This window comes from Labrus mixtus, chromosome 12, assembly GCF_963584025.1.
Source record: "Labrus mixtus chromosome 12, fLabMix1.1, whole genome shotgun sequence".
NCBI classification, from domain to species: Eukaryota; Metazoa; Chordata; class Actinopteri; order Labriformes; family Labridae; genus Labrus; species Labrus mixtus.
The window spans coordinates 20,609,880-20,628,028 of NC_083623.1; positions in this window are offsets into that span (position 1 = coordinate 20,609,880).

Below are 18,149 nucleotides of genomic sequence, written 5' to 3' on the forward strand. Positions count from 1 at the left end.
TCTTCAGAAACTCAGGTTAAGGTGTACTGTATATGTGTATATGGGGAAAATGGAGTTTGGGGCTAGTAATGTAACACTGTGCGCCGGTGTTACCTCCGTTCGATGTCATTGTGCGACGCCATCACTTTTTTTTACAAGAAATGAGTGCGATAGCAGACGTAACCAAACTAGTGCTCGCATTTTGTTGACTGTCAGAGGCGCCTGCATGGACAACTTTGTATAGTTAAATGGCCATTGCAGAGTAATGGCAAGAACATTTTAGCATGTCAAGGACATGGTTGTTGACTGGGCATGCTCATTACAGCCATAACAGTGCGTTTTGCGTTTTCATGTAGACAAATATGTTTTTGAGAACATAGCGTGTGTACACAGGATTAAATATACCCATCTACCTGTGGACTAGGCCTAAATCACACAGAGACTACACTCTAGCTTACTGCAGCAGTAAGAACCACAGGAAGAAACAAATTGCCATTAGCCAGTTTGACAAAAGCAACAAATAACAGAACCAGATAGAAACATGGACCCAAAATGAAGCCTTACAGGAGGCAGAGTTCGGTAAAAAGCAGAGTTTTAATAAACAGTCCAGATCGAAAACAAGAAGACAAGATATGGGGAAAAAACACTAGAAAATGCACAAGAAGAAAAAGGCGAGGTGAATGAACACAAAATGAATTAGACAAACAGAGATTAAATACACTGACAATCAGGAGGTAACGAGACACAGGTGAGCACAATCAGGGCAGGGGAGCACAAGGCGGAAAAAAACACATGTAGCAGAATCTGATGGGTAAGTACAAACAGAAAATAACAAAATACTAAAATAAATGAGAGAAAGGAAAAACATAACCAAGTTATTTGACGGGTTGTGGACAACAAGGAAATGAATAATAAAAGTACTAGTTTTTGAATGGATTATGTTGTAAATTTGAGTTACATTATTCACATCATCTGAGTCGTTTGGAAAAAATTCAAGTCTCCCAATTGACTTCCAAAGTAATCTTCCTTGCCAAATATTCAATTTGCTTTTGGTCTAAAGGCACCATCAGACAGGAGGCATCCATTAGTCTCAGTCAATCCAGGAAACATCTTCATACTTCAAAAATGATTAAACTGTAATTCAATTGAGTTCAATATTTTTGTAAGGCCCATTTCATGCAGAGGTGAAATCAATTTACTTTAGAGTGAAGAAAAGAAGAGATAAAAAGTATATACATATACAGTTTGACAGAAGAAAAACCTTGGCACATGAGGTTTGTCACTGGAAAAATGTGTTCCTTTAGATTTTATCATTTTTCAAGTATGTTCAGCTTGTAGCCTGTGTGACATACAACCCGATATTTAATTCTATTAAAAGCAACATATTCAAGCACTACTTAAAGAGTAGAGCAGGGACTAAACAGAGTCTCTAATCCCTGACTTTTCTCCCCTTTCTCTTTCTCCTCGGTTCCCCTCTGTCTCTTTCTTTTCCTCGCCTAAATCTTTGTCTGTATGCACAGCCTGATCTGTTCTTGCCTTTTTCTTACACCTTTCTCCCTCCGAGCCCCCCTTTGTTCACAGCATCTCTCTGGCCCTGGGAAGAATACCAAAGTTCTGAGGGAAACAAGTGTGCACCGGCGGCAGGATGAGAGGACAGAGGCTGTTTTTTCTTAGTGAATCCTCCATTTCCCTCTCACAGTCTCTCTCTCTTTGCCTCTCTCTTACTCTCTCCCTCTCCTCCTGTCTCTCTCTCTCACTCTCTCTCTCTCTCTCTCTTGCTGTCTGTCTCCTCCTAGTCCAGGAGAATCAAAGGAGATCAGCTTCCTTACAGCCCTGTCTTAGGGAGGTTTGACTACAGAGGAAGGAGAGTGAGGAAGTGAGTAGGGGGGAGGGATACTGATCTGATAGAAGTAACTCAGAGGGCAACACGGAGAACATCGCAGGAATGTAATGAAAATGTATCCATTTTCTGCCCTGCGTTTAACATGGAAATCCTATATATTCTATATTAGAAACCCGATCTGGATAAGGTTATCTTGTGATATTTCTTATTGAGTGTGTCTGCGTTTCATTATTGCATTTCTGTTTACCAAGATGGCTTAGGATTTATTAGAAAAAAAAGAGGAAATAAATGAGCATCATCTGGTCCAAATTAATTTTATTACCTCAGCATAGCCCCCAGTTTTTTTTCCCACTGAAGTAACATAGACAGAAAAATATACTGCAACTGGACAGAGGTACTTTCACACAAACACACATTTGAATGCTGTATATATATATGCATATATAATCTGTATCTGCTCATCCAACTCTTGAGTGAAGATATAAGATGTTCACACTCTGAAATATTCAAACGCTTGGTTTATAAAGTTGCACTCTTACATCAAACACAAAACTTCCAGATCTCTACATTTAAGCCAAATTCAAGTCGAATTATGTGGCATCTTGAAACTTTTAGATCTCCACTTGAATTTAAAGCAAGGTTCTGTGGGTTAGAACAAACTTTGGCTACGCAGCCAGAGTTTTATTGACTTTCCTACCTGTGGGGCAGCAAGATTTAAGAGGATTCTTTTGTGAATTGACCTCAGTTACTCATCTCAGTAACCATATAGGCTACACCACTGCTTATCATGCTGAGTCTGCAGCCACACTAGATGGCTATCTGAGGCTGTATTAAAGCACTGCACTGCGGGAAGTTATATTATAATATAGGCATGCTCATTAATTGATGTTAACCAGGTGTAATGTTGAACATTTTCAACTACTGAATTTAGCGTGAGTGGGTTGTTATCACAGAGTGGAACCCCGACAGGTTGAGCAGTTCTCCTCTCACCCTGAAGGGTTTCTCCACAAGAACAGCGCACTCACTACCATATAATCGTTAGAACACAGCTGAAAGTTGAAACAAAATATTTGTGTCCACTTTATTTTTATTTAAAAGTGTTTTTTTTCCGCGGCACTGTATAGCCCAGTGGTTGTGTTGTGCACCCTTTGTGCAGTTGCTGTGGCCCTCGTCGCATGGGTTCGAATCTGCCCTGGGCCCTTTGCTGTATGTCACGCCCAAATCTCTTCTCCAAACATGTCCTGTCTCTATACCACTGTCCTATCCATTGAAGGCAAAAATGGCCCGAGAATATCTTATAGATTCTTTTTTTTTTTTCGCTAAACAAATAGTCCGTTCGTAACTGCAGTAGGAACTGTTACCATGGCAACTGTTAACTCTGTAGCATTCTTTTAATTAGCTTAACTATCTCTTATAACTCACATTAATCTGAACATGTCCACTGAATATGAAGTGGCACAAGTTTAACAGATATGCATTAAACAGCACATTACCTGACTGGGTTGTTCTTCCATGTCATTTTGTTGGAGTCTTCCATACAGAAGGCTTAAAACCAACCCCATATCCCAAACCATGTTAGCTTAAAGTAAAGTAAACCGATTGACATGGTTACAGTTAGTCCTCCAGAGTCTGTGACATGACCCTCAAACAGGGTTTTGTTTTTGTTAACACTGTTCTGCTATCGAGTGGGCTACGGCAGACCGTAGCTATGCATAAGTGGCCAATCCAAGTCTATGTATTCAAAACAGCCATGTAATAACATCTGCCTTCAAGCACTTGAGAGAAATCTGAGATGGCACGTTGTTTGTTTTGCAGGTTACAGACTGATAGTGGTGCGATGATAAAGAGCCCAGGGATTAGCTTGTTTGAAACAATTTATGCACGAGGAGTTTATATTAGCATGCTAATTAATTGATGTTAAGTAGGTGCAGTGTTTACCATATTTAAGGTCTTAATTGAGTGTGTAGCATGCTTTAAGATTTGATAACTAGCCTAGTATTAAACACAAAGTACACCTGAGTTTGGTGGAATGTAATTTGTTCTGCAGGTTTGGCCTGATAGTGGCATTATAAATAGTCAAGGAATTTGTTCCCGACATGTCATGCTAAAGGGAAGCCTGGATTTGAAAAACAACCAAATAATTGTTTAGACACTTCATTCAAAACCACAAACCTCAACCTCATAGTGGCAAAAGAAAAAAAGAGCCTGAGATTAGCTAAAGAATCACAATTCAATAACTTGGTATCATGGATGTCTGAATCTTTACAACCTATTTCATGCCAAGCTATCCACTTCTTGTTGAGAAGTATCAGTTTGGACAAAAGCGTTGGACCGACAGACTGACAGCCAATCATCATAAGTAGAGCCAATGAGCCACGCCACTGTTGTGGCTCAAAGTTGTTCACATGAAACAAAAAAGAACTCTGCCCATTTTCAGTTTATTTACTGAGATATTGTTTGTCAGCAACTTCTTGTGTACCAAATTCTGATCCTAGTATTAAATGCACCCAGTGACATCATTTTAAACAATCTAGCGCTGGTCCTTTTCCAAATTTGAGCATTAGTCAATGTGGGATTTGTTTGAAAGTCATGTGACTCTGGAGAAGGAATAAGAAATATGCACATTGTTCAAAGTCCCCACGTTCTACATTAAATATGGTTTGAGTCAGCTATGTAAAAAAAATCTGTTAGCCTTTGATTGCTCCATCTCGATGTGATCGCTCATACATAAACATTGACTCATGGTTGTTGTTGTTCTGCAGTCTGTCTGTTCGCCCTGCAGCCCGTCTGTATTTGTTTGTATGTTTATTCTGCTCTTTCTCTCTTTTTCTGTGTCCATCTGTCAGTCCATCTGTCTGCATGAGTAATCAATAGTCTCTTCATTAGACAAATGGAAGGAGATGGGAGGAAGCAACATCAGGAAGCCAATCAGATAGCGGTAAGTAGGAGGGAAGGACATTTCAGATTCAAATCAGCTGCAATGAATCACAAGGGCACGGCTGATTCATAGGGCACAGCTTGATTTAGGGCTGGATTGGCTTGATTCAACATCAAACTGGCTGTGCTTAATTGCACCTTAATTTCATACTGAACCATGTTTATGCTTTTGACATTTACTAATGGCTTCAAACCTCAGTAATATTTACATAAACAAATTTTTAAGCACAGGCTTGCTAACTTGTGTTTGGTGGCAACAACATGCTGATGCTGTTTTTGTTGTTATTTAGTCGATGTAAGGCTGAAAAGTAAATGTTAGGAACTCTGAAACTGCATACTAAATATTCATGTTGCCCATGATTTGACTGAAGAAAATATATTTAAAAATATATATATAAATACATACACAGAAAAACAATATTTTTCAGACTTGTTTTTTTTTTCTATAAATTGATTGCATGTTTTTCTCTGAAGGCTTCCTGTAGGAGTAATAAAGAGATGAAAAAGAGATGTATTAGATGATTTCTATGACACAATGGAGAGTGAATTGAGGAAAATCCAGCAATATTTGTGAATAAGGATAAACAGAAAAACTCTTGTTTAATATTTTGTAAAGAGTATTTCGGAAGAGTAAAAACGTACACTATTAGAGTTCTTATTATTGCATTTCAAATATCTCCGTATGTATTGATTTATTTTACTTCTGTGTTCAACTCTTAATACACAGAGGTGCCCCAAAGGAGGACTGATCCAGGAGCCTTCTTGCTATAAAGCAAAGGTCATAACTGCAACTCTTACAGCTCATTACAGAAATGTGTTTTAAATGATGGTTATAAATAGATCTGAAAGTTTTCCACAATGTCTTCCTGAGGCCGAGCCCAAGGCAACGCTAAATTATTTGTTTGATTAACAACATTTGATTTTCAAAACTTAGAAATACTCAGTTTACAGAAAGAAAACATGAATTCCTCACTTATTGAGAGCTGAAATTGTGATTTTGCAGAGTATCTGCTTTAACAAAAAATGATATTTCAGTTAAAGCTGACTATTACCTTTGTGTATTTCATTACCTTTCGGTCTAATAGACTAGTTGTATCAGCTCAATTAAATGGATGTTAAATAATACGAACAAATTGAGACATTACCGAGGTCCTTCTTATGGTGGGATAAAGTTGGGACTAACTTATGATTTAAACAAGTTTTATCTTCTCTGAGGTCTAGGTATGAGACACCTGTAATTCAATTTAAAGAACTCGGGCTGTGAGGTTGAACATTTATTTTGACTCAAATTAGCTTGAACAAGTGAGGGCACTAGGAATGAGACAACCTCAAGAAAAATAAGTGACCACACACAGGACTCACTGTGAGACTGAACAGTGTTAATTTCTCAGGAATCGAAATTGAGACAAACGTAAAAAATGTAAAGATTCTCTTTTTGGCCTTGACTAGTTCTCATTTTTTTGTGTAGGTGATGTATATGAAATAGAAGGGCGATCTCATACCAAAACAACACTGATTGAATTTTACAGCCTGTCCTAACAGCATGCGACGCAAGCGAGCGTCAGTGACAAAATCATCTTGATTCCATTGTTTCCTATTGGAGTGGACTAAATGCCCGTGAGTGTCGAGCATGAAGCACTGCAAAGCCATTTTTACCCCGACGCCCTGTTTCTACTTTCCCCTTAGTCGCTCACGTAGGCGGACAAGTATCAAGAAGAAGGGACGGGACTCTACAAGGCAAAGGTACTCGCTTAGCTTACTCAACACAGCTTGTTAGCTTGTTTGACTAAGTGGAGATTAGTGCATTAATAATGTCCACATCTGTGAGTGAAATGTTGTGCTTTGACTTGTGTCAACATCGGAGAAAACTTTTGTTGGCTCACCACGAGCCATCAATACAAAGCACCTCACATCCATTTGTCCACCTTTAATACTAAAGCTCTAGATATCATTCTGTTTGCAAGGGGAATTTACAGAGCAGAGAATTTTATATTTAATGGATGCAGCATTGACAGCGAGCATGCGATCATGCGTGATGCGACGCCATATACAACGCTTGCTTGCTTTTTGGACACGATGTTACTCAAACTCAAAGTTAGTCAACATGACCAGTACCATATGATCAGTTTCCTTAGTTTGTTTAGGGACTTTTTCCCTGGTAATTACTTATGTTGCTGTTAGACAACACATTTAGTTGACCAGGTACTGCAAATATTGAAAATATATTGAGTTTATGTGCATATATAATTCTTATAATCTTTGCATACATGGACATCTCACTTTGTAAGGCAGATGGCAATTATCTGACTTAGCCAAAACATCTTTTTTTTTCACCAGGAATGTGGGTGTAGGTTTATAGCTTGTGGCTATGGCTAATACTTTGTCCAATACACATAAATGCTTCAATGCTTGTAACTTTTCGTTTTCTGCAGCTTATAAGCATCATCCAGTGAAACAAATAAAAACACTAACTTTGAATTTGAATAAAATCCTACATACATTTTAACAAAAGCACTAGCTATATTGTGAAGGAGAAAATAATAGAAACTGTGTAGAGGAAACATGAATAAAGTGATCCATAGCTATTTCAGAGTCATGTATAAAAAGAGAACAAGTAATATTGACATACATTTTGCCAACACAAGCATAATACAATTCTATACCTGCATGAAATGGGATGAATAACACTATTCTTGTGCCATTGTCCTTTTTGTCATCTTCATTTAAACACTCAGAAGTCAGCAAGTGTTTCAGAGTACAAAGGATCACAGCACATGGAATACCAAAGGAGGTGAACCCCAAGCCCTCGTTGGGGAATTTGCACACGGACTATGAAAAATGGCTGCTGCACTGACTAGATCAGCTGTTGCTTCTGCGGTCTCCGTGGTTTACTGGAGCCCTTCATCCTGAACTGTTCCATTTTTAAAGTCACTGCCTGGTTCCATATTCATAACAACTCCTGTATAAATGTCCAATTCCATTTCAGACCAAAGACAAATCACCTGCTTAGACCCAGAATGCTAACCCCATTCCCTGTGCATTGATTGATCTGTCTTCTATCTCCTCTCAGCAGCTTTATTTCAAATCTGAAAGCAAACATTGGAGGTCTCAACACTACCCCACTTTCTTATATTCTTTTTTCTTTTTACATTTTATCTCAGTCTCTCTCCTTTTCTTGCTTTCTCGGAGTCATTCGTCAACACAATGAGGGAATTATTGGAGCTCCTTCTTGCTAGGTCGAATCCTCTGCTGTACCTTCCATTAAGACTGTGACATGAGGGATTGTCTTGAAGATGAAAGGTGGGAAAATGAATGAACTGATCTTAGCGAGACAGAACGAACATAGTGCTGGTTTGACTGGTTTAGGACTTATGACTGGGAGCTATGGGCTTTCCTCCTTTGCTGATGCATTCCACCTCCAGCAAATAGGGTAGCCACTTCTCTAATACACAACTTCAATGAAACATGCCTGTTTTTTTCCCCTCTTCAATGGCATCAAAGACTTTTTTTCTATGGCCCCCATTGAAAAACAAATGGTGTCCCTCTTGAACGCATATGGCAGTGGTGTATGCGGTGTGGATAAGAAATGTCCACATGATTTATGTGCCATATGATTTCCTGTACAGTTGCAAGATGAACAAAGGAAAAAAATGACTCATGCTGTGCCACTGTATTGTGCATTGCTTTGATATGCAGGCATTTTTCTTTGCAAATGAAAGAAATGTGTCACCTTTGAAATACTCCGAGCTTTCATCAATGTGTTGGTCCCTTTGCTTCTTGCTTTTGTTTCAGTCACTGCCTCTGAAGTAGTGTGCGAGGGGCAGAAGCCTTCTTCCAGGGCCTTTCTGCATCTGACTGTCTTTGTCTTTGTCCTTATTCAAACTCTAGACCCTGGCATCTGACTCTCTTCCTTCAACCAAAGTTTTAGTGATAAAATGACTAATACTGTATTTAATACATATAATACATTTATAACAATCACATTGTTTATATACAGTCACAATTTAGAAGTTGTTCTTTAACTGTTTCTCAATAATGAACACATTTTTTTTACCCACTGACCGGTCCAAAATATTTTGTTACATCACAGCACTGCATCATCAGCATAAGATTCAGAAAACTGCAACCTCTAAAGTTAAAACTTTATTTTTGACCTCTCAAAATGAATGAATCTGTGCATTAAAATCATAAACTGTATAAAACATGGACTTAGTCTCATTAACATCATCTATTGGTTACTAAAGGGGATTTTTGAAGCCCAATGATGGCAGTCACCATATTGAAAATACTGTCTCAACCTAGTAACAGGCAAAGAAGGGGAACTAAGGCAGGCCTTAAGCCTCCTAAAAAAAATAGCTAAGGCAAATCTGCTTGCTGTCAGTCATATCCCTAATTACAAACTTTAAAATTTAAACAATTCAGATATTACTTCTACTTCTAGATAAGTTTTTCCCTCTGCAGAAGTTATTTGAAAACATCTCCACTGTGAGCTGAATCAGCAATGAAAGGAGGCGGAGTACCGGAACTTATTGGAACCCACAGTTGACTGTGCCAGTGTCAGAATCCCTATAGATTCCTGGTTAACAGAGAGACCACCATAACCCTGTTCACGTAGAAAAAGTAAAAATGCTTATGAGTTTTTACACCACAAATCTGTTTCTATATTTTTTTCTGTCATTCATAACTTATACTAATATTGCTCCAGAGTGAACTACGCTCATATATTATATAATATAATATATATATATTATAATAGTCTTGTTCATGAGTTGCAACTTGATTCGTTCTGTTCACCAAAATATGAGCACAGCTTAATGTATGGGCCCTATAGTGCATAGGCACTGCACTGAGAATCAGTATTTGTTTATTCATTCAGTCAACCTTTATTTACATCTAGAAAAATCATGAAGGGCATGCATGTCTAAAGTACATCAAAAATGAATTAATATGCAAATACAATAAATACAAAGAATGTCAACAACACAATTAAAAACATACATTCAAAGGCAGAGAACTTTGTTGTCATAGTTTTAAAAGTGACCCATAGTAGGCTATAGTTTTTTGACAATGACATTAACAGGTTGCCTGAATATTTTATTTATATACATTGTCATGCCAGATACATCAAATTCAAATGTGATGTAAATACTAATGACATCTGGTATCAAGTTTAAGAGTAATTCACCTTTCCAAGAATAGATACCATACAAGGAACATGAGTTGTGTCTATTTGTATGGATGTTTTTTTTAAAACTGTAGATCTGCAGTGCATCTGGCTCACATTAATTATTTGTGTTAGGCAACAGTAATCCAAACTGTATGCGTCTGCAGGTACACTTTTCATTGTGTGTGATCCATCTTCACGCAACCATCTGGCCAGAGTCTCAAACACATAGGTATCACACGGATGGCCCTGCCAGGTGTCAGGGTGCCCGGGTGCCCAGAAGGTGGGTGTCTAACCAAGACCTTTGGCTATTTGGCGTCAGATGCAACAACTAGATTAGATTATATTAAATTAGAAAACTTTACTTATTAATGAAACTCATTTCCCACCTGATCAATTAATGTACACAACAAACATTATCGACAGTACAATTACAGTACACAACAAGTAAATAAATAACAAACACCACTGAAACCATTTGAGACATCATTTACAGCCATGAGTCAGAGCCACAAATAGCAATATCTTACTTTGATATCATGGTGTATGCTACGTTTTAATATGAAATATTCAAATATTTGAAAGTACAACCATTTCCTCCTATATGACAAAAACACACACAACATTGTGTAGAATAGTTTGTTTGGTAAGTGTTCACCTCCCTTGGACTTTTCCACATATTACATTGTAACAACCTGGAAGGGGTTTCATAGAAATGCACTCAAGCTTTACATATATTTTTTTAAAACCTATGTAATATGCCCCTTGCCCTTAACTTAAAACAAACAAATATTTTGTGTTTGTCCATTATGTGCAACTTCAATTAAAGCTATTACATTTGCAGTTGTAGTTTAAAATAAGTGGGGAAGTTCAGTTAAAGGGGTGTGAATACTCGTGCAAAACACTTGATTTTAAAGTGATGCTGCAAGTTTCTAAACGACACAATCGTCTCAGACCAAAATATATTTTTAATCTCCTTGAAATATGAAAACAAACAGGGACCTTAGATTTTTAGAAAACAGTCAATTGATAGTGTCAGAGCCAGAACAGAACAGGTTGAAGCTGCTTTCGCTCTTAAAATGTCTTTCTGTTTTATTCCTTCATGCTTGTGTTTATTGTTGTTGGGCTTTTATGTTTTGTAGAGCACTTGTGTGATAGAAATTAGTTTATTATTGTTATCATTTTTTTTACCATGTTTATTATTATTTTGTGGCTTTTAGAGTAAACCAACTGCATGATGGTTAATACTGATGGATACTTTACATAGCAGCCTCTGCCATCAGTGTGTGAATGGGCAGTTGTGACCTGGGGTGTAAAAGTGCTTTGAGTAGTCAGAAGACTAGAAAAGCACTTTACAAGCTCAAGTCTATTTCATGCTTCTGTTTGGTTGTAATAAATAAAGCTCCCTGCCTAAATGCATCTTCCTCTTAATAAATTCCCATCACAATGATTTGTCTTGAATAAAGAAGACAAAGAGGACATCCTCTGTGTCATATATTCGTCAAATGGTTTATTTTGAAACCTGTGGTAAGAGTGTTGGATCTCCTCTTTGAACTACAGTTTCTCATGGTGGAGCCGGTGAGTGATGCAGCATTACGGCACCTCTCTGGTGATTTTCTATTCAAGCTTCGAGGTACATGGGTTAAAAAATGCAGGTATCCTGGCCTGCAGTGCAGTATGTGTGCTCTCTGTCTCTCTCTGCCTTCAGATGTATGTAGGTGTTAGGACTACAGTCCGTGTTTTACCATGAGCAAGCCTGACAGGTGCTTCTCCTCATTATTCAAATAGATTCTCACTAGGGTGAGAGGGTACAATAGAAGAAGTGCTGTAGTGTGTCCTGCTTTTTAAGTCATTGCATATACAGTATACAGCCTTGCATAGTGTGTATGCACAGGCCCCCACCCTGGGCATTGATGGTTGCATTACAATGACATTTACAAGGAAATATCACCCTCTTATCGTCTGTATACCATCGCATTTTTCCCCATAAGCTGGACCTATTGATCTAAATATCACATCCATCCTGCTTAGTACCAAAGCTGCAGACTTTGCATGCAACAGCTCCCAAACAACAGGAGATAAATGAATGTCCATTAAGGAGGTTAGCTGGGCCTGTTTGAAGACCAAACCAGGCCAAATTGGATTCTAATAGATGTCCTTGATAGTGTAATCACTTTGACCTGCTAAGGGCCTCTTCAGTGACCGGCTGGCCAGACAGGCATCTGCGATTTGAGGTAAAATCAGTACAATTAGGATCAATCAGCATCATTGTGTGTATTTGTGGGTGTGTTAGGGAGAGAGAGGGAGAGAGAAAGCAAATGTGACCTTCAGTGTGGAGGTGGTAAACCATGATACAGCATTATTAGGACCCTCATGGATTATTGATAATGGCATGGCAGGTGGTGCCTGCTGGCAGCAGGCTTGTGGAAATGTATTGCTCAGGCTGCCAGTACTGGGATAGACACACACTGATAATCCTAGTATTGTTACCTCTAGGGTTAGGGCTAGCATGTTAGCATAACACTGAATAACTTTTTGCCGTAAAGCTGGATGGCAGTCCTTTTTTTTCCTTAAAGGCTTTATATGCGATTTTTTGATCCAACAGATGTCGCCCTTGAGCACCAGCATGAAACCAAAACAACTCACGGTGCATTGTTGTGTTAGCATGCTAATGCTAGCAATCTTTATTATGCTCGTATCTTCACACTGCATGTCAATTTACCCAAAAAACTATTATATTTAAGTGTGAAAAATCGCATATAAAGCCTTTAAAGTAAAATATTTTTTAAAAAATGAAATACGAAGCTACAGCAAAGCGATGGCTACATTAGTTTAGCAAAAACACAGAAATCATGGCCAAACAGCTAAACGGTCTCCATGCAAAGGTTAAAAGAAACATCTAATTTCAAAATTGAATGCAAAATAACCACTTGTTAACTTACAATGACATTTATGTTCCAATTATAAATAAAGTCACGATAAAACTAAGGCTGTCAAACGATTTTTAATCATGATTTATCACAACATTTCAATAGTTTATTAAATTGGGTTTTTATTTTGAATTTTTGTACTGTCTTAAACTGAAAGTTTTGTACCTGCTTTTATTTTGAAATAAAGTGAGGACCTGCTGGTAGATCGAAGGATACAACATGAAATTAAAACCACAAGCGGTGATGAAGGGCCCTCGCACCCCTGTGCATGTCGGGGTGTGTTGCGACTGCGTGAGTGCAGCAGCAGCGGAACGTGGGTAAGCAGCAGGCCGTGCAGTTCGATTTGTGTAAAAGTCGTGGTACTGGCATGTTGAAATAGGCAACGCAATGAAGATCACGTAAAATTTTGACGTAGAGCAGTTCAGGCTGGCACTGTCATGACATTTGGAGGAAATTGAGCATTGTATATAGCATGTAGTATTTACTCTTTGCAGTAGGGGGCGCTATTGTTGAAGTTGACTAATGTTATGTCAATGTGTTCAGAGGCCAACCCTGATCATACCTGTGAAATTTGAAGCAGATTAGAAAAAGTAACTGAGATGCAGTACAGTGTCTTTCCAGTATGGGGCTCTGTGTCAGTGGCCCAATTGTATTAGGTTAGATGTGAGCAGGCCAGTACTGAGATGATTCAAGTGAAAATTGAATAAAATGTGAGATTTTATATGGGAGGTAGGACTTAGTCCTTGCAGTAGGGGGCGCTATGGTTAAAGTTGACTATTGTTATGTCAATCTGTTCAGAGGCCAACCCTGATCATACATGTGAAATTTTAAGCAGATGGGAGAAAGTATGTATGATGTAGTACTTAGTCCTTGCAGTAGGGGGCGCTATGGTTAAACTTTATTATTGTTTTGTGTCACTGTGTTCAGAGGCCAACCCTGATCATACCTGTGCAATTTCAAGAAGATCAGACAAAGTATATAAGAGTTACAGCCACTTCCTGTTTGATGGCGATGTGATTTGTGGACTTTCTGTTGAGTTTTGGGCGTGGGTGCAAGAGCCTTTTTTGTAGGTTTTGACATATTCGAAATGCATAGTAAAATTCAGAATTGTAGGTTCAACGTGCTGCGGGGGCTGAATGTTTGAAATATGTAGGGGACGCCACTGAGCCATTAAGCCACGCCCACTCACTTAAACTGTATAACATGTTTGACTTTACTACCAGGATTATATGTATGAAGTTTCGGGACAGTACGACTATGTTAAGCCCGTGAAAAAAGTACTTCCTGTTTGATGGTGAGCGACGCGTCCGTATGGCGACAGCGTTGGACGTAGGCGTTTGAGCTTGAAAGTGTTGTATGGCCAAGGTGTTAGCATGGTCCACACCAATTTTGAGGGGAAAATGAGCTACCGTGTAGCAATGACTAATGCTAATTGAGAAGCAGTAACTTCTTGTTGTCAACAGGTGGCGCTGTGACTAATCAAAAAATGTGGATCATGGATGTGTTCAGGGCGGGTCTCGTATCATGCATGAGAAATTTTAAAATGATTGAAGACTAGATGACAGAGAAATAAGCATTTACTTTTTTGACAACTTGCCAAAACGCTCAAAAAACTTAGAACACACACCACGGCCACGCCCTTTGACGAAATAACGTGCAGAGCACAACGAGATATGTTGAGCCTGTGTAGAACGCACTGACACTGAGTTTGCGTCGATCGGATGAGCGCCCTCAGACAAGTGCGTTCAAATAGGAAGGCGATTTTGAGCCATTTTGGGCCGTTATCATGAAATTCAACTTTAATTTGTGGACTTCCTGTCGGGTTTTTTGAAACACCGCAAGAGGATTTTTAGTCCGTCCCGACAAGCTTAATATGCATACCAATTTTCGTGAGTATAGTATCGTGAAAAAAACCTTTATGGGGAGGCCATTTTGAAATTTTCAAGGGGGCGCCACTGAGCCATTTTGCAAATTTTCTTTACAAAACCACCAAAATATAAAATTTTTCACGAGACCTGATGAGCGTGGAAAGTTTGGTGAGTTATCGGGCACGTTCAGGCCCTCAAAAGTGGCCGCAAAGAGGAGGAACAATAAAAAGAAGAAGAAGAATCGCTAGGGTTTCAAGAGGGTCCTCGCATGGCTCGTGCTCGGGCCCTAATTAACCAAGGAAAAAGAAGCTCATTACGGATCAAAAACTAAATGTAAACAGCTAAAAGGAACAGTTAAATGTTTGATGTCATGCGGTGGATATTACTTTTGACTCGTCAACTGAGCCATCCTGAAGTTTTTTTTAAGTGAAATGAGACATTCAAAGACTCAGCAGTGTCTTTATTTTTAATCACTGTGACTACAGGGAGAAACAGCAGAGGCTTATCCATGGTGCAGCTAAATGGACAAAATATCATGCACTTAATCGTGATTAATAAATTAATGCAATAATTTCAGACCTTAATTGTGATTAACTAGTTAATGCTGACAACCCTTGATAAAACCATTTTAGTCCTATACTTATTAAGCTGTCTATTAACCACATATTTAACTTTAGGCATTATAGATTAAATTGCCATGAAAACTCTCACATAAAAATATCTCTCAGCATACTTTTTCTACTTTTTATGTCCATGATTTACAAGCAACTTACAGTCCTATTTATTTCTTGGTACTCTATTGTAATCCTTCATCATCCTCGGCCGACTGAGACCTCGTATAAATGATTGTGTTGGGGACTTGGTAAAACTACCTTCTTATTTTGCACCAAGTCAGGGAAAAAATACTATGTACAGTCTGCAATTTTCTGAACTTTTCTGTTATAGCAGGTTCAAAGCCTTGATGTACCTAAAAAGAACAATATGCTTCTCAAAGGATTTGTTGTGTGACTTCCTCTTCAACATACTTTATTTTACATCTTTATAATCGTGAAATTGATCCACAAAAAGTATATAACCATACATATATCATATGATAAATGTAAATCTTTCACCTCTCATGGGAACATAATAGTTTAATATTGCAAAGCCGCAGCTATGACATGAGTAATCTGAGGATAATCAGAGGAGATAATGAATATTTGCAGAGTACATAGAAAGAACACACAAATGGACAATGGTGTCAGGGTGTCAGCTACGTGTGGTTTAAATATGAGCCTTGTTCAAACTGAAGGCTAATAGGTTAGCAGCTCATCTGCTGTATCTGGTAAGTGAAGGCTCAACACACTCCTTTGTACAGCAGTGCAGTTAGTATCACGCAGAGAGGAGTCAGCTGAAGATCAAACTGTGCTCCAAACCACCCACGATTAGGGCAGATAGACCATGACCATTTCAAAGTCCATACTTTACTTTTAGGCTACTGGCTTTCTGTTTTCTCATATCACATATACAGTTTACATTGAAAAATAATTAACCTCTTGAAAGTCTCAATATTTAAAAAAAAAAAAAAGAGTCAGTCCATAATTAAAGACATTTTTACATAAAAGTATATTCATTATTTTTAGTGTGTAAAGTTACCCTTAGCTTCCTAAATGTATCAACTATTGCTAGCTAGCTAATTGAGCTACTGTACAAGGGGCTGCATCAATTGGTTGAAATGTAATCCTTTTGTATTTTTTGTTGACTTCTATTTTAATGAAAGTACAACATAGGCTACTAAAAGCGGTCTTAAATAAGCGCTTAATTGCTAAAAATGCTGTGTCATGCTAACAGACTGATACTTAAGCTGCATTTGCTCGGTTTTGGGGGACAGTGTAGCAGGAAGCTTAACATTTATTTTGAACACAACATTTTAACATATTGTCATAACTTTTACTTAACTTTTTTTTATATAAATATATATATTTATAATTCCTTTATAACTCTGTTTCTGGTAAAGAAATCTCTGAGCATTGTTGCTGCTAAATGCTGTATGTCCACTAGCTAGTTGCTATCTGAGTTATCTGCCTGCTGCTTGTAGTCGAGTAGTACTGAGATGGAGGGGAGGAAGACATTTGGAGATAAAACCAAAGACGTAAGAGACAACATGTCACTACTGAGAAAACCCTGCTGGACTGCCTGGTCACCCTTTCATGTCATAGCTCTTAAAGCATGCTAGCATGTCACAGACACAACTGCAACTCACATATTTCATCTGCATGATGACTAAGCTTTTTCTAATGCCATTCAACATTCTGTAGTTTCGCCTCTTACATGATTTATGTATATATTTTTAAGCATAACCATTGATATAATACACTGTTAATATTACTGCAGTTGTTGTGGCAGCTGGCAATTAATTCTATTGCTACCTAACAAGAAGTTGGGGTGTTATTAAAGTAAACCAGAAGCTTGTGTTGAATTCAGTTTGAAGATATTTTCAAAGGATTAGGATTCATTTATTATGCCTTTTAGTTCAGCGCAAAAGAGGGTAAAACATTCTCTGAGAGGAAGCAAGAGTGCTTGTGGCACTATTGTTCTTTATTTAAGTGACTTGTTTGGGGAGGAACTCCTTTGTTTAGCGTTGTGTTTGTATACATTTGTGTCAATATTGTGACGGTCTTGAGTACTGCGTTCAGTCGGTCTTAAACAATGACTTTTTTTTATTCTACTGATGCTGCTCTCTGTTCCACTATCTCTTTTTACTATGTCTCTCTTGGCTATTACTCATGAGAAAGAGCTGCTGATCTTCTCATCACTGCTGTGTTTAATGAGTCCAAACACCTCTTTAATGTGTTACTGAATTTCCTATTATATTGGACCGTTGGACCGGCCAGGTGAAGAACTTGCATCAAAGAGGCAACCTAACACACTTTGGTACAAGACAAGTTCAGGCTAAAGGTATTTAATGTTGTTATGGGTGTATTAAACATGATTTTATTTTTGCAAAATCTTCTCGTCAAACCATAAAAATATTCTTAACTATGTTTTTTACTGTCTTCATATGAGATACCTGTTAGCAATCAACTGCTAACCTACAACAACCTGATCAGTCTAAAAGAAAAAAGGAAATTTAACTTTTAATCAAGGCCGTCATTGTCATCAGTATTATTTTATATTAGACTGTCCTATTTGCTTCAAGATTTAATCTTTTGCCTTTTAATGTATTAGCACAGATTGCATCCTGCCCAAAAACTGGTGTCAGTAATTGAAATGTTTTGTCTATTCAAACTATTAATAACAGACAAAGTAATATTAGTGACTGTGATTGTTTTTCATATATAGTTCAGTGACAGCCCAATTATTATTAAACAAGAAAATAACAGATAAACACTCATCCATTAAGGCCGGGTTGCAGTGGCAACAGGAGAAACAGAAGTGGGCAGATGTTG